Source organism: Dermacentor albipictus, unplaced genomic scaffold, assembly GCF_038994185.2.
Source record: "Dermacentor albipictus isolate Rhodes 1998 colony unplaced genomic scaffold, USDA_Dalb.pri_finalv2 scaffold_106, whole genome shotgun sequence".
Lineage (NCBI taxonomy): Eukaryota > Metazoa > Arthropoda > Arachnida > Ixodida > Ixodidae > Dermacentor > Dermacentor albipictus.
The window spans coordinates 39,430-61,976 of NW_027225660.1; the positions used below are offsets into that span (position 1 = coordinate 39,430).

Below are 22,547 nucleotides of genomic sequence, written 5' to 3' on the forward strand. Positions count from 1 at the left end.
AGGTTAGGACGTGGCGCAGGTTAGCAGGTTAGCCCGTCCGTACGTGCCAAGCAACTTAGCTCAGTATGTCACCGGATCTAATGTGATAATTTTACCTTCATTCCAAGTTTATATTTCCAATCACAGGCCAGTTATGCTTGAAACTCGCTTCCCAACTTTCTTATCAGCAAAACCTTGGCGTATAGACATCCGCCTTCTACAATACGCGTGCTCGCTTTCTTGTTTGTCAAAAGTCTGGCACGCCTCTGTTTCTACATCTGACCCAGAGTCATGGGACGTGCTCAATCCGTAGTGGCGTCTGCCTTGTTCAGTTGAAGGACGTGCACTCAGACGACGCATGTCAAAAGACCACACGGATATTGCCACGAAGCTCCAGTTGATTGCCCTTCCGGTCATTCAAGTGACTCCGTTGATGCGGTCATGGCAGCGTGAGCTACGGAGCCGTTTCCAACGCCTCATCGCAGCGTCCTCGTTGTCAAATGCTGCTCGGCGACGCAGACGTAATCCGTGTGCACACCCTGTAGTTCTCATGTTTGAAAGAAACTCGCTATTTAGACACGCGAATGCATTCGGTTCGGCGGCCCAAAGAGCATTTCCTGTTACTTCGCCTCCCTCGCGTGATTAATCGCTCATTGTAAGACATTTTGAAAACATGGCCCGTACGACTATGCAAATAGATTTGGGCTCTCGAGGATCTCATACAATGCTTCGTGGGCTGCTCCATCTTCCACCTGAGGTTGCGGACCATCTTTGTGCATGACCGTCAGCTGATGAAGCGAAGGGAGCATGATCTTCCAGCAAGCCTGGCTCGGCCCAAGAGCCAGAATGGTTACACGCTGGGTTTTACCTAGCGTTCTGGGAAGATATAGGTGCCACTTTCGCATGTTATAGAACCGCAGCTTTGAGCACATTGAATTCCCATGTAGTTTTTGCTACGGTCGCATTGTGCTGATACCTAACCAACATCCTTCATCATCATGGAAGACAATCACACTTTTGATCGTTGACTACAATACCTTCACAGATGTTGTTACCCGGCGCTTGCGAAGCCTGATGCCTTCCTTAATAGAACACTATCAGGCATGCTCACTCCCTGGCAGAGAGATGCTCACACCAGAGATTACTTTCTCGACAAAGTTATTCCTCAGAATTTTGCGAATGGCAGCCGACAAACAAATGCCATGAAACAAAACAACGACACCGCATGCATAATTCCTTTGATCGCGACTTAAATTTTAGAAGTGCGAAACAATAACAGAGCTTAAACATGAAAACTATGGTAATTTTATTAGCCCGGATTTGCACTACCTTCGGGATCAGCCCAGAAAATATTTGAAACATACCCGATACGGAAAAATGGTGTTCGCCAAGAAAGACAGTGGCTTTCATTTTTATATTGTTTTTCATGTTGTTGTCACCTGTTACATGTTACCTTTAGCGATGTTGCATTTCTCCCCTATGTAATACCTTCCAACGGAGGGCCTTTAGGGTTTACATAAATTAAATTTAAAAGAATAAATAAATCGAGATTGTCCGATGGCAGGTTTCAAACAGAGGTCGACTTACGCAACAGCTCGTTTTTAAATAGGCTGTTTACGTTTACTCCAATTGGTACTGCCACTACAGCTATGAACATCGCACTTCTTGTAATCATAGCCACCGCATTCATTGCGTGGCGCTCATGTCGAAATTGTGGTATTTTTTTCCACGAATTACGAAAGTCACTCGTTTGCCTCAAAAGTCCTCTGAAAAGATTGAAAACGACGATCTGAAGGGACACGCAACCAATCTCTATGGTACGCGTTGCTTTAGCGCAACGGGAGCCTTACTGCACTGAGTGTCCAATCACATAGCGGCAACGCGCAAAACGCCGTGGCACATTTTTTAGTGAAAATTTGCCGATATGCCTAGGCTATTTGTCGTGCTGATTAAATATGCTGGAAACAGGAATAGGAGAGTGCGATATCGATGATACGCTGGCATTAGTGGGAAGCCGACGACAAGTGCACCTCTAGGTAAAGAAGAAGGTCGTTGGGGCCCTCGGTTCTGCCATTGTTGAAGACCACACCATAAGCCAACAAACAAGGACAGCAAGAGCAACGTAGGAAAAATTACACACTTAAAACGAGAAAACTAATGGAAATGATCGTGAATGAAGAACTGGCAGTAGGTGCTATACCAACCGACGTGCTCGCATTGCGTGCGATGTTCTTGCCAATCGAACTACTGCGGTGGCCCCGGTTTGCCATTCCCTCTGTGTGGTTTACTGCTAGAACTAAACCTGGGAGTGTTAGCCAGCGCCACCACTCACGAACCTAGGCGTCGGATGTGGAAGATCTTTTTTTTTTTTTGTCGCAGGCGTCATGAGCACGTTGTCTATTTGGGTGACGGCAACCGGCCTATAAGCGCACGCAAGCTACCTAAAGGCATCAATGTCGCCGGATTCGAGACCGTTGTATTGCAATGATCGAGAAGAACGGGAACCGAGACGCCCGATTTTTATTAACCATATCATAAGAAGCCAACAAACAAAGGCACTAAGGACGACACAGGGTAAATCACTTGCATGTACTAATTGAATTAACGAAATGATAAATTAATGGACATGAAAGTGCATCAAGCGACATATACTCTTACCATTTGAGCTACCGCGGTGCAGTTTTGCCATCCACCATCTGGGGCATCTGTACTTTGCTACTAAATTAACTCTGGGAGTGTTTAATTTCTGCATTTCTTGTTCACACACCATGCACTGTATTCAAGAAAAGGCCACAAACAGTCTTTATGCCATGACACGCTCATTTATTGCAATTCTTACTTACAGGCAACAAAAAACACAAATCTGTACAACGAACTTTTTCTCCACGTTATTGACGTGCCACTGTGGCTATGACATTCTGCTGCTAACACAAGGTGAGTGGTTCCTGCGTGAATGAAACTCATTCTACGGTAGCAAAATTACTAGAAATTGTCACTGCGCCAAGTCATTCACTGCCCTCCGGCCCCCATTTACATGCCGTCAACATCTACTGTGTCACTACTGTTTTCGGTTTTGGAAGCTAATTGTGTGCGTTCAGTTCCACCACAGTATTATCAACGCGTGGTTAGAGATCAGAACTATACATATTGTGATACATGTAGTTGAAGAATAAAACGCCTTCTGACTGTCGATGTAGCATTAGATACCGAGGTATTAAGGGCGATAATGTAGCTATACCTGACGGTTTATGTGGAGTGCGTGGCACTATATACTTGACTTTCCCCTGTCTAAAAAGTAACGTAAATGCAGTGCTTCATAAGGGAATGAGAATCCGTTGATGGAAATAAACAAAACTCCGTCACATTCAATTCAAATACGTTCGAGTTCTCATCTCTAGTCTCTCACATTCAATGCTTGCAGCGAACCGATTGCAGCTCCAAATGCTACCTCGGGCTCCACTGCAGAAACACGCATGGATCATTTCTTACTTTCGTAAGGCATGACGATTACAATGCACAGTACAACTCTTACAGTTGACACTTTACGGACAGAGTAACACAAAAGTAGAAGAATGGTCTCGGCACTCGAACACATGGTCTTAGACACGCTCGAAGTAGCACGTGTGCTTTATTGCATGCTACTAATTACCGCAATAAAAGAATGTACATTACTTTGCAGAATACTAGCGCCTAGTAAGTGCCTCAAACCACTCTCTCTGAAGTGCACAATGCAAATGAAACAACAGCTGCACATAGTGTCGGGTGAGACAGATATACATCTAACTTTGTTTCAGTTATGAAATCAGGGTGAATAAAGAACGATGGGCATGTCGCTATCCTTGCGAAATTGGCGCGTGTCAAGCAAACTCCAATCGCCGTTCATGTCACGTGAAGTAACACGAGGAAAACGACAGGACGCCTCCTCCACTGCTTCAACGCCACCACACAGTGAATTCACGTTGAACACTTCCGGATCGGCGATGGCAAACGGTGTTCAGTTGCTTCCTAACAGCTTCCTGTGTCGGCGACGTAACGAATGGGAAAAGTCAAGAGGCGCACAACCGAGCCCTATTAGCTGAAACTTAAGAGCTCCTATTTATAGACGTACTTCGACGCCAGCAGGAGGAGCCACCTTAGTTTCTTCTCCCCTGGGGCTGCCAACCTCTGCTGCCGAAGACTGCAGAATGAAGCAGATATTGGAAAAATTTATTGATTAGCATTAACAACACAACGAGGAAGTGATAACTATACAAATGTGTCGACACTCTTAGTCGTCTCAGTCTCACACTGCAGGTTGTGTAGAAAAGAAAAGCATTCGTGCATGCCAACTCATTCAAAATAAAAGGTCGTGATATCTCATCATTTTCTAGTTTATCAACGCTCTGTTTTAATTACGAATAAAATATGTATTGCAGAAGTCTAATCTTTCAACCACTTGAACCTTGTATGTTCCGTTTGTGTCGCTGTGTAAGGACAGTATTGACTGTAGTTTAAGCTTGGGTATTAGAATTTGGGGTCTCTCATTTTTTGTACTATATACATAGAACAAGAAAAAAAGTATGACCGACCGCCAACTAGCCCTTTTCACTGCCATTTTATTCCTCTATCTTGTGTAATTGGTGTGCCTTGGAAGTAAAGGCGTTAAGAAAAGGAGACGGCCATTGGCAGGTATACTAATGAAAAATAAATTACGTCAAGTAATGTGCATACTGATGTCCTACACGGTTACTCACTGTGTGGCCTTGTTTGGTAGCACAGTAGAGCACCGAGAGATAGATGTTTGCATCCCTTGTGCCCATTTTCCGCATTATGACATCGCAATACACAGATCTCCCGATAAATGAAGCAAAATGTAGTCTGTACACCAGCTAGTACGAAATATGTTCTAGGTTCGTGTAGCGCTATTGGTATGTTTATATACTACATGCCGAAGGCATTCGTTTAATGCAAGATATTGCTAGATGAAATGCCATGTCATTTTTGCTTTATATATCTATACAAAAAACAATTGGTAAATGCTACACGGAATCTCAAGTGTCAAGCTCGTTTATTTAAAAATTTTCCCCTTAATTCTATTCCTCGTGATAATATTTTATTCTCACTAAAAGAGCTAACAAGGCCGGTATTACCGGGACAGCATGTTCACCTTTCAAATACTCTCTCGCCTGTACAGCTATCGATGAATAATGGCGTTTCTCCCTGGTCGATTCGGAGCAAGATTTCTTGCTCCGTGGCAACGAATCCGAATTTCACTGGTCGATCTGGAGCGGGTTCGCGCGTTCCGCTGGTCGTTTCGGATCAACTCGCTCCGCGCCAGATCGCTCTCACTTGCTCCGCCGCTGCGGCGCGGATTCAGGCGGAAATAGTTCGCGTCACTTCCGCCTTCAAGCTAAATCGGTTGGTACCCTCCGTGGTTGGTACGCACACCATTGTGTTGCTTTGCAACATGGCTGCGTTCGGTGCTGCTGCAGCGCTCGCGTTTAGCGATGAGAGCGCGGACGACAGCGATTACGAAGCGACGCACGTGCTGCACGAAGACTTTTAGGCACGTTGTCCATGCACAATCCTTACGGGCGCGACATGGAAATGACGGACTATGCGACTGCCACGGTCAAATTACACACGGGGGACGGCGAGTTTGGTTGCCGTGGAAACGTAAAGAACGGAAGTAGGGCATGGTTTTCGGAACCGGTTTGTGCGACGTGTACGCAGACTTCCTCTCTGATCCACCGCAGAGCGTTTTTGCGCTCCGCTAGGTGATTCGGATTTGTGAAACCCGAGCGCTCGCTCGAGAATTTCGGCGGCCGCTCCAGATCGACCAGTGAAAAACGCCATAAGAAAGCCCAACAACCATCACTGACGACCAATCAGGTTGTCAGTGACGTCGCTAGAAATTTATTGTTATGTATGGAAAAAAAAGTAAAGGTATAAATAAGACGGTATTTTTTTTTATCCACCATGTAACTGAAATGCTATCCAAGAAGATATTGAATATTTACGATATATGAGCCTTCTGAGGTTGTGGGTTTTATACTATCAAAGGAATTATGTGGCACATAGAAAAATGAATCTGAGCTTTGTGATTGAGTCATCAGAAGGCTAATGACGATCGTGCCAGGAATAAGTAAGTCACATTCAAGTTCGTCATGCTGAGTTAAACGAGCTATTCCTTGAAGCCCCGACCCCATGCAAACGGCGAAAAAAAAAGCCGATAAATTGTTTTCACTGACCTGGACTGGCTCAACGTGACAGGACGTCGGCTATCTTCAGGAAACTCCGAATGTGGAGCCAGCAGTCATGGTCAATGTCGGTGAGCTGAAGCCTCCTGGCACCGGGATGACTGAGGCACTGCACCGCCTCCTTGACGACGCCAGTCATTGTCATAAATTCGTCAATGCTGCTCCTGCGGACGCGAAGCAGGGCGCTGCGGATCCTCTTCTTGGCTTCGGTCTTAGTGACGTCAGCACCTTCCATCACCATTTCGAGGAGACGCGGGTGGTCACGCATCAGCTCGATGGCGCGGGCACCCTCGACTCCATCTTGTTCGCCCAGCACGAAGTCTGCAGCGTCCGAGACGGCGGACGCGTTCTTTCTGGCCACATCCTGCGTGTATAGAGATGAGCCACGGTTGGTAAAGCGAAAGAAATGTAAGCCTGCGAAAGTCAAACGCTCCAAGCATTTCTATAGTCTACCCGAAAACGGAACTGAAGTGGATAGCGCGTGGAATCCATAAGGAAATTGGAGGTAGCCGTGCATATACTATTAAAACATAACGCGACGTCTCGATCATATCATCGCTTGCTTCGTCGCAGAAATAATCTCGTAGATTACCGATACGAAGTCTGCGCAACGTGATTTGGAGCATTTTGAAATTAATCGCGATTCAGTGCAACCACATGATTTCACATAGAGCAAACAAAAATTACAGGCGAACGCCATTGTGGGTGCAGAAACAGCACCTTCGTCATCATCCAGCATCATTATAATCATCATCATCAGTCTATTGTTACGTGATCTGCAGGATGAAGGCCTCTCACAGCGATCCCCATTCACCGCTGTGCGAGCTGATTCCAAGTGTAGCTTACAAATTTCCCGATTTCTGCAATCCACCAAAGTACGCAATATATTCGTTCCCAAAGTTTTGGCATGTGTGCAGTTGACGCAAGCGTCCGACGTCGTTGACGAGCGTCCTACCACATCGTGATGGCCGTAGTGCGTTACACATGCCTGCTCGGAAATGCAATGGGCCGTGAGACTTGGCATCTGCTGACACGATAGTTTGCTAATGTGATTAAACATTAAGCAGATGCAACACCGGTCAACGCCAACGTAATTCGAAGGATATCCACAGTTAAGTGGAACATATTTGTCATGAATCGTGTCTGCAGCGAGCGGTTACTGCTCTTGCCTATTGTGTGTCCCGTTTCACTGTCCACAGACACACACGCATATTATATATATAAGTATGTACAACAGACAACGAAGCCAAGGAGTGCTTTGGGTACATTAGCTGCAACATTAGAGTACATGAGCTGTAGCTTGTCGGCGGATCCACAACGCCAGCATTACGCGTGCGTTGGACTAGCAATTGTGCTACTGCCACGGTTATCAAACCAGCCACTAACTTGGGTAACCATATTTACTAAGATCTAGGGCCGTTGGAGTGTTAGCCAGCACCACTCGTGGTGCCCGGATGTGTAACATCCCCCCCACTTTCTTCCTTGCCCGATGGCGAGGGTCCCGAATCTCGCAGTATTGCTGTCATTAGGTAGCGTGCGAAGGTTTATTAGTCACGTGCCTACTCACCTAAGATCAGGTGTTACGTGACGCTGAACATGTTATTAAATTCGAACTACCTTCGCTCACAGACTTTAGCATTCTCAGACTCCCCTTGTCGAAGTAGCCTACGTTTATTTAGTAAACTGCATGGCTTTCGAGAGCTTTATATTCGCCGTTATCATTCCAAAGGCTAACGGTAACCTTCTTTTTGTTCGCGACCATTCAACGTTTTAGTATTTAAATATACTTCAGGTAAATTTGGTGAATCGTTTTTTTTCTCATTTGTTTTGTGTAAAAGAGACACCGTTCGTATTTCCTTCGTTCGTTAGAAGAAAGTCTTAGTGCAACGTCAAGTTGCCCCAACGTGGCTTTTGAAACGTCTTACCAGCTTTAAATCTCCTTCCATCGCTTCAATAATTTGGCTTTTGTATCAGCGTGTAGCACGCCGGTGAAGGAATCGTTGCGCTCTTCAAACGCTTCATGGTTTTAAGGCTCGGTGACTCCCTCGACGTTGGCATCGACGTTGGCGGTGCATATTCAGGTTGTTTTCCACCAACTTTAAATTTCGGCGGATATTCAATCGTGGTGACATTACCTTGTTTGAGGCTTATCATCATCAGTGTCACATAGGACCTCTTTTGTGACACCGATGCTGTTTTCACGAGCACGACAACTAGGAACATCGTGAAAAGGACACCGCCATCTTGTCAAGAACACATTGTTTTCCAGTGCCCACGTAATGTAATCCTCGCACACTGCACTGCTGCTCCTTCTCGCCTACGAAATACATGAGCATTTTGCACTCCCTTGAGAATCAGCCTGGAGCGTGAACCCTTGCACTAATTACCCATCACCGATGTTCCGCGAGTCCCTTGTGGTCAGCTGTGGAGATCCGTAGTAATGTTTTTTTTTTTCTGCGCGCTTAGGCAAATGGTGAAGCTGGGGATTACGATGTGGCTCTGGACGTCGAAAGAAAAAATAATCGTTGTACCACACCGAGCTTCCATTATTCCAGCTTCCTTCTCGCATACCTCGAAGAAGCGTCTTTACGTGAACGAACGGGGAAAATCAAGTTCAATATTATGAAGTGCCGGAAGGAATATTTTACATATGGGAGACTTAACGATGCACTTCATTAGTTTAAAGGTGCAGGCAAAGAGACGCGCGGTGGGCTGCAGTCTACGCGGCAACGACCAAGCAAAGCTTACTGTCCGATTAGTCGGCACCAAGATAAATTCCGTTAAATCGCATGGAGTCGCCCACTGGGAACTCCGGCGAGTTCATCATTCAGCTAACATGTGAATCATGGATAATAGGTGCATTTGTCTGCGCCTTTTTGTAGCCTTGAGGATCCTTGTGACGTCTTTTATGACAACATTTACCGTTCTAAATTTGTAAGTACTCCCAGTGTTCAAACCAATCTTGTCAGTCTCTGTACATATGCGCAAACCAGGGAGGATGTTGGCGTTTATGACGCGCTATGTTAGTGAAAATCAAGATTTCCGCCTCGCAATTATCATAGAATTATGCATGTGGACAGTCCTCTGCTTGCGCTGTCTAGTAGGTTATCGCTTTCCTTGTTATGGCGAACAGACAAAAAAAATAGTTAAGACGGAGTCATACCATGATGTCCGCCAGTGCACCTTCCATGTCGTCGGCTGCTTCGAGGAGCGCATCGGTGACGTCTACAGAACAGTTGCGCCCCAAGACTTGAAACCACTCGTAAACGAAGCAACCAGGGCTCACGGTGAATTCGGTCAGGCTGAGGCTCCTGCTAGCGCCTCGCGCGAGCACGTCCAAGTCGTCGTAGGACAGCTGCAAACCCTCGAGGCGGACTCTGACTAGCTTGGTGTTAGAGGCGAGAGCCGACACCAGTTCTCCCTCGGCTTCCAAAGGCTCCGGGCTTGTCCAAAGGTCACCCGTGGGAATCAGCTCTATGTCTACCTCAGTGAGCGCGGTAGCTCCCCTTATATATGCTGCCAAGGCGGAATATTCATTGCGTTTGCAGCTATAGCATACAACCCGCAGCGAAGTTATGTGATGGCAACCACTGAGAGCACGTAAGGATGGGACTATCGAGCGCGGGACGTTGGCAATTGGAATCTCTGCATTGATGGTTGCATTGCAGATTTGCGGGCACTGCTGCAGCTGCCTTGTGCTGTCGTGCTCGCATTGTCTCTTGATGACAACGCGCTCATCGAGTCCCCGCTCCCGGATAGTTGTGGAGACTTTGTCGAGTCCGTCGATGCAGGGCAAGGTGTCGACGACCACCGTTGTCAGTGCCGTGTTGTCCGCAACTGCACGGAAGAGGTCATGGCACTCTGCTTCCCCGAAAGTCCGCATGTCGATGCGGAGCCGGCTGAGCGTCGAGTTCGGTTTCTGTAGGGCTTGGCACAAGGACTCCATGCACTTCTTGGCTTGGGGATCCGGAAGCTGGATATATAGACCCAATTTATGCGCATGACGTTCGCAATACGTTGACGGTAGTCTCAGCCGCCGTAGTGTGGCACTCCATGTGATGACTTCGGCGAAGAGGGTGACCGCAGTCATGCTGGAAGCACATAAGGAGAAAAATATATTTGTTTAAAAATTATGCCACAAGTCAAAATCTATTTAGAGCTCCAATGCATTCTAGTGCAAGAAACAGAAATCGACGTTTCTGAAGGTGTAGAAGAGAACTTATGTTTCAAAATATGAGGACCACACTAGATTCCAAAAGATCCACAAGGTGTTGATAACTATCACGTCAATAAAACCGCGTAAATGAAAAAAAAAGCAATTTGATTCCATGAGGTCATATCGAAATGAGAGGCTGAGGTTCCGGCACAAAATTCAACCAGAAACAAGTTTGGCCGTTTCTCTAGCGGTGCTCGTATTTCCTTTCGCGATTACTAGCAGTCATTTGAAAACGATACGTAGATACGTCATCATACTCACTTAAAAAGGGCGTTTTCGTGTCCCTTTAAGAGCAAACTAAATTTATTCTAACGACTGTTCACTGCTGTCGTCTAGAGAGACGAATAAAACAGGAGCTTTATTACACGACACCAATGGCTATTTTAAGAAATGACAAAATCCAAGAAAATGACTAAACTTGCAGTGACGTAAATCGCGTTCATAGACACGTAATTTCCAACCGTATTTCGACATCAAGGAGATGCAGGATGTTTCACGCGAATACTGTCAAAAATATTTAAGAGTTGCCTTTGTCAGATATCACAATATTAGTTCATGAGTTGGTCTACTCGAAACGGCGGACAATAATTGCACAAGAAGTTGAGGTGCAAGACATGCTAATTAGTAAGAATTAACTAATTAAGTTTTTAACTAATAACATCATGGCCCCTAGTGCAATATACAAATTCTAGCCGTGAAGTTCGCAAGGCGCAAGTACTTGCAACGAATTTTCAAGATGACACCAGACTAAAGATATAAATTGCCGAACTTTGCGAGCAAATGCATTGGCATACCAGTTAAATTCTTAACGAAACGTCGTTTCTTGCACTGAAGCACACAAGTAACTGCAACGCCAAATGCATTTCTCCATTTCTTCGATTTATATCTCGAAACTAGTGTCGTCCTGAGAATTCGTTCCAAGTGGACCCGCCTTGAGAAGTCCCCTGCTAGAATTTGTAAATTGCAATATGGGTCACAAGATAATAGGCTAGAAAGATAATCAGTGAATTCTTAATAAGTCGATTTTGGATTTCAATCTTTTGTGCAAGTAGTTCCCGCCGCTTCGAGTAGACCGGCTGATAAACTAGAATTGAGTTATCTGCTACAGGCAACCTTTAAACAATTTTGTGAGTGTTCGCTGAAGCACCCATGTGGGCTTTTATTGCAAGCCATGAGGAGCGATATTGTTGAAAAAAATCTGTTATGCTCAATAAACTCTATCTATGGGCGAAATATACAAATAATGCTTTGTTCGCTGAACTCTCCACAATTCTAAAGCTCGCTACAGTGCATGAAATACAATAACTTAAGCATTACGTTAAGTTTTGTCCATTAGAGAACAATTGACATTAACTATGATGCATATAATGTTGTTAATGACATTTTGGGCATTACAGAAGGAATACGTGCTGTGTAGCACGTAATACGTTCTTCGATATGCCCTGTTGGTGTACCGTCGGTTCGTCGTGCAATTATGTAAGCAATACTTACAATATTACGGGCGCCACGACAATCTCTGCGTTGAGTTCCTCCACAGTATTCATCTTGCGGAGTGCATCGACGATTTCCCGCAGGGCCAGGTCCAACCCTCTGCGGTAAAGGCTCGTCGATTTCAGAGTCAGTTTTCGCAGCACGCAGTCTTCTTTGGCGAGGTATCTGGCGAACAGCGCGTTGGAGGCTTCGTCGCGATAGCCGAACACGCAGTGTGAGACACCGAGTTCAGTGATGCTCTTGTTTTCAGTGAGATCCCGGATCAGCCAACACGCATGGGTATCGGTCATGTGAACATCTGACATGTCGAGTGTTGTGAGATGATCAATGCCTAAGCCGAGTGACCTTCCAGGCATGGCCACGTCGACTCCACCTTCCTCGTTAAACTCGTTGACCTTGAGGGCCACATTTCCACGCTGTGGAATAGGATTGAGCATTTCGAGGAAGATACCGTCATCGCGAGGTGATGATAATGTTGTTGGGCAGATGGTAATGCTTGTCAAAAAGCGATTGCGATTTATTGCTGAAAGCATCGAGGCGCGAAGCATCCAAATGGCATCGAATTTTATCGCTGTGATGCAGCGATGCTCGGCAAGTAGACGCACGGCGAGATCCAGTGCCCTCGCTTCGCGCGAGACTTGCTCAGCGCCCCATGCAGCGTACCGGTAAGCGCGTGTCCGGCTGCACTCAACTAGGACGTCACCTCCTCTCTCTCTTCGCCCATCATCCGCAAGCTCAAGGCGAGCACGTCGAAGGACCTTATTCAAATCACGACGGTGTTTCATTAGGCTGCAGGTGGCACCATCCTTCTTAGTGCATGGGATGTTCAGTGCGTCCCAGTCAATGCTGTCCCGGTCGGGTGCACGTTTGGTGACGAGAGCTTGAGAGGATTCAGACATGCTTCACCGGCCACTTGTTTGGCGAAACGGTGTGCTGCCCACTGAACGCTGTCCTTCAGTCGTCGCACGTGGAACCTGCGCGTAGAAGATTAAAAAAAAGGTGCGCCAAAGATTTAGCGACTAAACAGTTGCTTCACTATTAAAGATGACCAGCGCGTTTCGCTCAAGGGATGTTAGTTCTGTTGTATAGCATGTTTTGACCACGAAGGGAAAGAATATCGCGAACCATTGGCCATTTATGTAAAAGGCAAGAAACGCTGTGGAGATTTGGCGACGTTGCTACTCGCCTATATGATGAACAAGTTGTGTCACGCCGCCAAACCCACGGCGAGTGCCCTGACGTTCGAAGTACGCCAAGCCGCCCACAACGGTTGAAAGAATGTCGCACTTTCGACAAGGCGAAGCACCGATTGCGATAACAAAATAGTGGAAAGCTGTACGAAGTGAGGATAGTAGCTTGAGCAACCGCATATAAACTTTAAACATTAGCTCACTAAGGAAAATAACAATAATAGAATATCTAAGCCTGCAGTGACTCAACGAGGATGTAGAAAGAAGCAGACATCCTTAGACAGCTCTTTCTTTGTGTGTCGACAGCTTTCTGCGTCGTTGTTAGTCGCGCGTACACATTCTATCATGGATATAAACCAACAAGCCGGCCAACATGTTTTAATCATGTTAACAAGCAAGGTGTCACGCGCGCACAGGGAAACATGAACACATCTCTCTCGACGAGCGGGGAAACTCGCTGTCAAAATGCTGGAGTGGGGAATTGCGGGAGCAGCAAACGAACTTATCTTTGTGCATCTATCGCTTCAGCTTGAACAAAACTTCGAAAGCCCAGCGCATACCAAGCTACCGGCACTACGCGCACTCTACAAACCTCAAAGATCGCTTTGAATATGAGACCTGCGTGGTCGCGCACTTTCGCCACGTCGCCGATCGTTTTCAAGACATACGAGCGCCGGCAATGCGTCCCTACGGCTTCCATCAAAGGCGCCGACTATGGCGTCCGCCATTCGCCTGAGTACCGCCGTAGTAGACGGCGCGGTTGTCTCCACTCTTCGGAGCGGTGAGCGAGGAGGACATCGACGCACCCTAGCAGCCGCCGGAAAATAGCCACCCCTCCCTCGCCTGACCCCCGTGCATCGCGCGCATCAGGAGAGGGCACGCTTCCGGCTCGCGTTCCTCGCTGGCGCACGCGAGGTGCTGGATTGAACCGCGTTCGCCTGCTCGCCCTCGCACGCTTTGTTTCGCATATACAGCATACGGCGCTAGGCGATTGTTTTATCGCCCGTGGACTTTATTCGGAACCCCTGGGCTACGGCAGGAGTGCGCCTGGAGAGCCCGTATAATTGCTGTCGCAATAAAACGCTTAGATGGCCGCATCTGTGAAAAGACGTTATCCTTTGTGTGCGCAATCTCGCCTCGTTCCCCATCGCGAGCTCGACCGCCTCAGGTTGGCGTGGGCTCGCCAGTGCTGTCTTCTTTCGGCGAGCAAGACGCTTCGTGTGCGCATTCCCTCCTTCTCTTCCTCCTCGCTGAGGCAGTCACCGGCGGTGTCTGTGCGTGCGTCGGCCTTTCCCTCTGCTGCGACAGTGGCGGTTGGGAAACCTTAAAGGACAACTCTTGCGATTTCTCGATGTGCACTGACGTTAATAAAAGCTTCAATATACGGTTGCGTTTGCACTCTGGCTATGGACCGGTGCCAAATTGTATTGCTGCAAGACATTTCGGTTTGCTGAAAATGAATTTTAAATGTTTGTTGCGGGTTCTCTACTTATGTCTTTTTACTAGCCATCCGATGTTTCGGATATCAGAGACTACGCCGTCACTGTCACTGAAATCCTGCCTGAAATGGACGCTGTCTACTCCTGCAAAACTGCAGAAGCGACCTGTGTAATCAAGAGATATCATCAGCCATCAGCTGCGCTTCTTTGTCGTTACCGCCACGTCTATTACGTGTCTAGCACGCGTTCACACTGTGTTATGCGTGCTTACACTGTGGTATTGTAGGGTCTCACGCCATCGACTCATCGTGACGCTACAAAAGACAGACACCCCTTTCGGTTTCGGTATCCTATGATATCTTGTATATGGGTTACTTAAAGTTAATGTTCAATTTGTATCCAAATTGCACCACCCTACCGGTCACAGGACATTCAATACCGTTTGAAAATGACAACCGCCTTCTCTGGTTTTAAAAACAGCGGAGTTGCCCTTTATAAGGCTAAATATATTCCGACGTAGCGTGAGCGCGCGCACACGTTACGTCACGTTGTTGAGAACAACCTGCGTCTATTCTACGACCGATGGTTCGACGCACTGGCGCCGCCAACGTAACCTGACGCGACCAACGTGCCCGAATTGACGACCGTGTGATCGGTGGCACGAGCGCGTCTCTGTGACCACCAGGACTGTGGAGCAGCCACTTGCAGTAGTTTGCTTGCCTCATTAGTCACGTGGCGCCTCTTTGCGCAGCAGTTCGTATCGCCGCAGCGCTGTCGTATTTATTGTAATGGCGCCAACAAGAGTGGAGCCACTTAGTGAAGAAGAGCGGAAACCCGGGAAAGCAGAGTATCGGCATGAATACAGATTACACCAGAAACAAATGAACGACTCTTCGCAGAGTGGGTGACTACAGCAACACGCTCCCGAACTCAAGCAACAACGAGAACGACGCCATGCCGACGTTCCAGGCCAAGCTGCATGCATTTGCTTCATTTCCTACGTCTCCCTCATCAGTTCACCACACGTCCACATCCACTGTGGGCTCTCCATAACACGAGTGAACTTTGCTTCTACACTCGCCTCTCCTGCGGCGTCTCGAGTAGGGTGTCACTCAACAGTTCGGTGTTAAAAACGCGCTTCTCCCTTTCGCGATTCTCTCGCGGTCGTTTTCGCGATTGTACCAAACGCACCAGCGCAAGACCCCACGACACCACGTCGTTACTGCGAAATGCGTACGCATTATTCATATAACTCCCGCAGCATATTCTGCACGTACAAATTTTTTTTGGCTCCACTGTAAAACGAAGCAACACTAGCGTACAGCGTTGGCCTCTGTCTTTTTTTGAACGTTCTTAAAAAGCGGTGTATCTTAACGTACAGCTATAGCGTTAATTCCACTGTGCCGGTGCACATCGCGCCAGCCAGATAAGCACGGTTACAGGCATCTAGACCGCGTAGATCAAGCGGAAAGCAATGCTACAAGGCGTCTAGTTAACTCGCAATAAGCGGCGCTACAACGTAAAGCTATTATTTATTATTTATTTATTTTTTTCATAATACTGTGACCCTTTCTCAGGCTCTGACAGGAGTGGAATGTACAATAAGTGGTACAACAGGTTTGGTGTTCCGGAAGATGAATGAAAAGATACATAATTTATATAAATAATAGAATCAAAGTGTGCAGCTAGCTGTGGAATCATACAATTCATGACTTATAATCAAGAACGCTGTGACTACAACACATTGATAAAAGCATTTTCAAAGAAAGATTCAACGTTCGCAACAAAGACATCAATTGACACATCATTCACAATATGGCAATATTCCAAACGTTTCTATTCCAATTGTGCACTCAGCCCTCCACAATTGGTCAAGGCATTTTCGGGACACCTGGACTTCGCCTGTCAGTCAGGCGGCGTTAAAAAGCCGCGATAGCTCCCCATCTGATATGAAAAGCACACGCTAATTATGCATGATTACACCGAACGAAAGAAACGTTGTCATTTCTCATTCGATGCCATTTCACCGTAGGCCCTCTGCTATTGGGCAAACGCTTTCGCGCAGCGCCCATTTCGCCTGTCTGTCACACAACGTCATAAAACCGCGAAAACTGACCGCGCTAAAGATGCATTAATATGCGCAACACAACTGAATTTGTTTTATGATTAGCCGACGACTACCTCGTTCCGAGAGGAATGGAAGATGGCTGCTCGCCGAGGCCTCAGGCGCTGGCTACTCGCATCTTTCGGAGAGCGTGAATTTATTTCCGTATATTACATCTTCTTGCCTGATAGTATAACATTATTTAGCCTTTCGGCACGTATACGGCATCGCACTGGCAACTCCTTGTTAAGTATCCGTTTTTGCGACAGTCCTAACCTATGGTACAATCCTAGCCTTCCGTTGCAGGCCACCGCGATTTTCGACCAGCCACCTCAAGCCAAGTAAGGGGAAGCGGACCAATAGCGGAGTCCAACGCGCTTACGCGGTCATCGATATTCACTGCGCTGGCTCGGCCCCATCGAAACCCGCTCTGCTTGAGCATACTCCTCGCTTCTTGACAGCCCATTATATAAGAAAAACCGCTCAATGTAGACAGTGTTATTCGTTTTGAAGGCAAACGAAAATGAACCCCTATATACAAATGTGTGATTGGCCCTTTCAGACAACGCTGCAGGTTACCGCCTGATGCTTACGTCCTCGGTTACGAAAATTTGACGTCAGGAGATTGGTATAGTTTTACGCTATTGGACCATGTTGCCAACATGCCTGAGCAAGTTCAAGCACGTGTATCGGCTTCGAAATTGCGGCGACATCTGTTTGGCGGTAGATAACTAAACTCTGATGCGTGTTTGTGGATGTTACTTACATTTTATGTTATTTTGGTTTAACTATGAAACTATCAAAAAGGCTTCAGCGCAATTAATTTAATTGGTAGGAACATTTTTTTCTCCTTGGCTCATTTTTGCTCATTTTTACTGGCAGTTGTGATTCTCCTAATATTCAAATATTTTGCTTTCCCGATTGTTCGCTTAGTCTGTATATGCTAACAGATGCTGCGCCATAACCCGCAGTTAAGCGTAATAAATCAATAAATGGTGACGCATAATGGCCCGATGCAATACCGTTTCGTTGGTGCTTATAAAGCACACAAACCTAGTGGAATAACGCAGATTATATTGATCAGCTTCTTAGATTTTCTTGCGATATGCGAAAATACCCGGCTGCTTATTTAGGCGCATGTTAAAGAGCCCTAGGTGTCACAAATAATTCCGAAGTCTCCCACGACGACGTGCCCCTAAATCAGATCGTGTTTTTGGCACGTAAAACCGCCTAATTTAAATTCAGTTTATTTTCTTGAAAGTATGTTATGTTGGCTACACAATCTAAGGGTCTGTAGGCTTGTGCCCATGATCGGACCCTGTTCCAGAACTCACACACGCAATTTAGAATTCCTATATGTATTTCTTCTATTACGTGGAAATTGTGCTGAAATAATAGACGCCGAGAAAAGCTAAACAAATCCTTTATTTCATTCGTAGAAGCACTTTATTTTTCGCTCATTGACTAACTCCAATGAAATCTCTCGTGTTTAATTCTCGATGCTGCTGGCCGAAAAATATGCATTTGCAAGTGCTGTCGCTTTTAAATTGCATAAACAGTTTCATACGACGCACCAATAGCTCTTGTAGTCTTACATGTGTTAAAAAAGGGAAGAAAAGACAGGTTTTTTTTAATTTTAGCATGGCGCTACTGAGATTGAATCGAATTCAAGGCTGGCAGCCTTAGTTGTCTGCTTCTAGAGATCTTTAACACGGTTAACTTTGCCCTCGACGTGAACAACGTGACAAGAGAGCCATACTGGAATGGCTAGAACCAACACGGTGGTGCAGGGCAATGCAGACAATGTACGACTGCATGCCATTCAGCTCGTCATCCACCTCGGCCGTATTCTGTTTTCATTCATTAACCGCAAAAATTTGGGACGCGACAGCGCTGCTTTAAAACTAAGCTTTTTTTTTGCCTCTTCACCTTTTCTACTGCTGCTGCTGCAACGCAGCGCAGCAGCAATTAGGTGTAATTAGGACGCAATTAGGACGCCGTAATTAGGTGTGACTCCCCTCCCTCCCCCTACAGAAGCATTGCATGGACTGCCCAGGGAGGAGGTGAGGAAAGGCTACAACCGAATCAGTCCGACACACTCAAACCGACACAGTCAAGAAACGGGTGATTGACCTTACACTTCTGGCGCTCATGGCAGTTCCCGTAACGAAACACGATCGCAAGAAATATCCCCGCCAGAAACCTTTGCAAATGAGCAATGCTTTCTTTCGCTCTCATCGCCAGGGGAGTGAGTAAATGAACGACATGCCTGTGCGTGTTCTGTGCCCAGAGACCTCAAATCTTGCATTGGAGAACGTACCATTGTTAAGAGTCAACAAAGACGACTTAGTCCGCAGCAAAGTCGGCTGTACTAAGCAACATCGGAAATAACGAGAACGACTATGCACAGCGTCTGTGACTCGGGAGTTTATGGTGGATCCACACGACGGACGAAATCCGTCTTTTCCGCGACGGACTGCGCATCACGTGACGACGCGTCACGGATTTGTGCCGTCCGCGCGTCGTCCGCGACCCCCACGGACGGAAAATGCCGAGCTATTTTTCGCATCCGGATTTTGGGGTTCAAATGCTGCGGATTTAGCCTAGCATGCTCTACAGTCTGGCAACAAGCGCTGCTTTGGTATATTTCTGAAACAGTTTCATCGCTGCTAACACCATTCGTGTTCAATTCGGACAAAACAACAGCCATTGCGGCCAACCGTCGTTTCCTTTCGATCTCTATTTTCATTCAAAGTGAAAAACACCTATGACAAAGTGTTTGTTACACCGATGGCGCCATCTAGAGTGAGTAGAAACAAGCAATCATGTTAACTTGCGGCCACTGAGATCCGCCCAGGCCGCCGCAACATCTTCGAGGCCATGTTCAGCCAATACAGCCGCTCTAAGCCTACACGCCGAGAATCTGAGTATCGCTTTCGGAAACGGTGCCCACTCATCACAAATATATTGCTGTCGAAGCTTCTGGACACAAATTTAAACCAAATACAATCCTCAGTTTGAAAGTTACGGGCCTCACAGTGTACGACGACGACTTTACAGGTTCGAGGCGGACGGCAGTCGCTTCGGGCGTAGCCGCCATCTTTATTTTTCCGGCGCGGTCGCCTACTCAGTCCGTCCGTCGTCTGGATGCGCTTCGCAGCCGGACGGGCGGCGGAATAAGCGTCCGCGGCACAGATTTGCGAGGAGCCGTCCGTCGTGTGGATACACCATGCATCGGCAGGTGTCGTCGCAAAGGACAAGGCAAAACACGCTAGAGGGCGCCAGCCTGCAGTGCGACCCCAGTGGGTACCCATAGGCAGGCGCAATGTTACCGTAACTTCGCACATGCGCGATAACGGTATTTACGAGAGAGTCAGATTTCCCCTCTTACAAGCCAATGCAATGACCATCCACAAATTTCATTTGATTTCATTTCATTTTATTTGTGCCCATTTACTAGCAAATGGAGGGGGCCAAGGTAAAAGCTGCTTATTGGCAGCTTGAGTGGTCCCTGGCCCCCTTTACATATTCGTAGAACGGTGGCAAAGAACACTTTCAGAAATGAAAAAAAATAAAGAACAGTGGGTTACGTCAAAATGAATTACATTTCTTTCATTGAATGCATATGGTTTTATGGAATCACGGCGATTTAAATGGTAGTTTTCACCAGACAGATGAGCTCCGATGGTGTCAGGGCATGGATGTCAATGCCGGCTTCTAGGTAAGAATTTATTAGCCGTGGCAAGGTATTTGCGACCATTTGATGGCCGTAATTCGTCCGTAATTTGATGACCGTAAGTTTGCTATATTTGTAATTAGGTTGCTTCTATTTTTTACCTGAAACTAATAGGTGCGTAGGAGGGTTTGTTTGTCGAGATGATGACTTTTTGTTATGTTTTACTTGGTAGAAAGATGCTCAGTGTGTGAGTTGTATGGCACATTTGCGATAGCGCGTATTATCTTTTTTTGCATCAATAGTATCTTAGAGTGATTGGAAGCTGATGTCGTGCCCCATACAAGATGGCAATAATTTGCATGCGAGGCAAATAGGGCATTATAAATGATCAATGTAACTGACATTGGTAAAAGGTAGCGATTTCGATGTAGTAAACCTGTTACGCGGCTCCGAATCACAGGCTATGCACGACTAGGATAAGAGGCAGCCTCTCCGGCTCGTGTACGTCGCACTACCGCGTGCAACCGCTGTTGAAACCTTCTAGCTAACAAATTGAAACAATGACTTTTCATTTCAGCATCGCAGCCATACCACGGATCGAACACTGCGTGGCGAAATGGTTCTCCTAAACAAGCGGAAGTTATGAAATTGATCACGCCATCGACAGGCTGCAACAAGCCGCAAGAAACTGACACGTGTCAATCGTGTCCTTCAATGGTAAGCCTACATGCCCCAGACATTGAATTGGATTGTGCAATGCCGAAAGCAGAGATCATCGCTTTGGCGGAGACTTGCAGTGCAGAGCCGCAACCGACTTCCAACGAGTGTCCTACTGGAAGCGACAGTCGTTCAAGTGCGCCGTGTGGCCACTTACAACAACAAATTGGCCGCCCGTCCATCCATTGGGCCGAGAATGTTGTCCTGACCACCGGAATTCCAAGCCAGAAGCAGAATTGTTGACGGCGTTGCTGACGCATGCGTTCTTTAACTCAAGTGCGGGGACGTCGACGTTGCAGTGGCCGCTGTTAACATTGGCCTCTCGGTGACGCAAAAAAAAAAAAATCAAATGCTTCCTTGCGCTCTGCTTCGCTCAATATGCACCTGGGGCACTGAACCCTGGTCGTGAAAGCACCAGCGTAAATATGACGACACCGGTGTTCATCGCGATTTCACCGTTCATTTGAGGAAACGCGAAAACCGCTGGCTGCCAACATTTATGCAAGACATTTATGCAACATTCACAAACTTATTGAGGCATTTCCTTCTAAAAGGAAATGAAGCAGTTGTCTCATGTGAAATAATTATACCTTTCCTTCTAACAAAAAGAAATAATTTGTGTTAGGCCAGCTTGTAGATTTTAATGAACGGCTTGAGTACTCGAGTCAGATGCCCATATGCACAAATCGCCTCCATATAGTGAATCATTCAAGGCATCAGGCAAGAGATTCCAGTTCGTGCTAGACTCAGCGTCTGCAACTTTTGCGATTACGCAGGTTCTTGGTTATTATCATAGGTAGACGGCTATCATAGGTACTATCACAGTACTAAGTCACGAAAGCGTAAAGTCTAGTCACGGCAATTTCGGATGACGGATTGAGTTTTACTCGCAGGCTAGTTACAAAATAGAGAAAAGAAAGCAACTACTAAAAATTATAGCATATCCACGCACTGTGGCAATAGATGTAGGCGAAGCATTTCGTGCTGGATAGTTTGATTGACGATTAGCGCCGATGTTCATGGCTAAAGCTTAATATCGGCAACGTTTAGCCTAACACGAGACTGATTAGTTGGTATTAAACGTTACCTTCCGTGCACCATTACTGTTTGTCTTTGTAGTACACAGAAGACACATGGAGAGATGTTTGCTTGAGGCATTTTGTGTGCCATATTTCATAACCTCTGAGAGGTTTGACCACAGGCATTGCCTCGCATGGCACATCGCATTGTGGAAGAGGTATTAAACTTTAATTGGTTTATAGCGCTTTACATGCCAAAACCACAATTGGATTATGAGGCACGCCGTAGTGGCAGACTCCGGGTTAATTTTGACACTCTAATGTCCTTTAAAGGGCCCCTGAAGCGGTTCAGACAAATTTTGCAGAGGCGTAGGGTGCAGCTTAAGTGGAACATTCGCACCACAATTTAAGCGAAGCGTTACTTATTAATGGAGCTACAAGTGATTACAAGGTAACCTCCTCCCTTGACATTCTGTT

The 22,547-nt window shown here is 46.6% G+C and overlaps 1 long non-coding RNA gene across 1 annotated transcript in view; it reads left to right on the plus strand.

Moving 5' to 3' along the window:
* LOC139053378 (uncharacterized) overlaps nt 1–22,547 on the plus strand; it is a 77,007-nt gene that overhangs the window by 16,257 nt on the left and 38,203 nt on the right. Inside the window, exon 2 of the long non-coding RNA XR_011510448.1 lies at nt 20,912–21,051. This is a non-coding gene — a long non-coding RNA (uncharacterized lncRNA). The remainder of the gene's footprint in view (nt 1–20,911; nt 21,052–22,547) is intronic.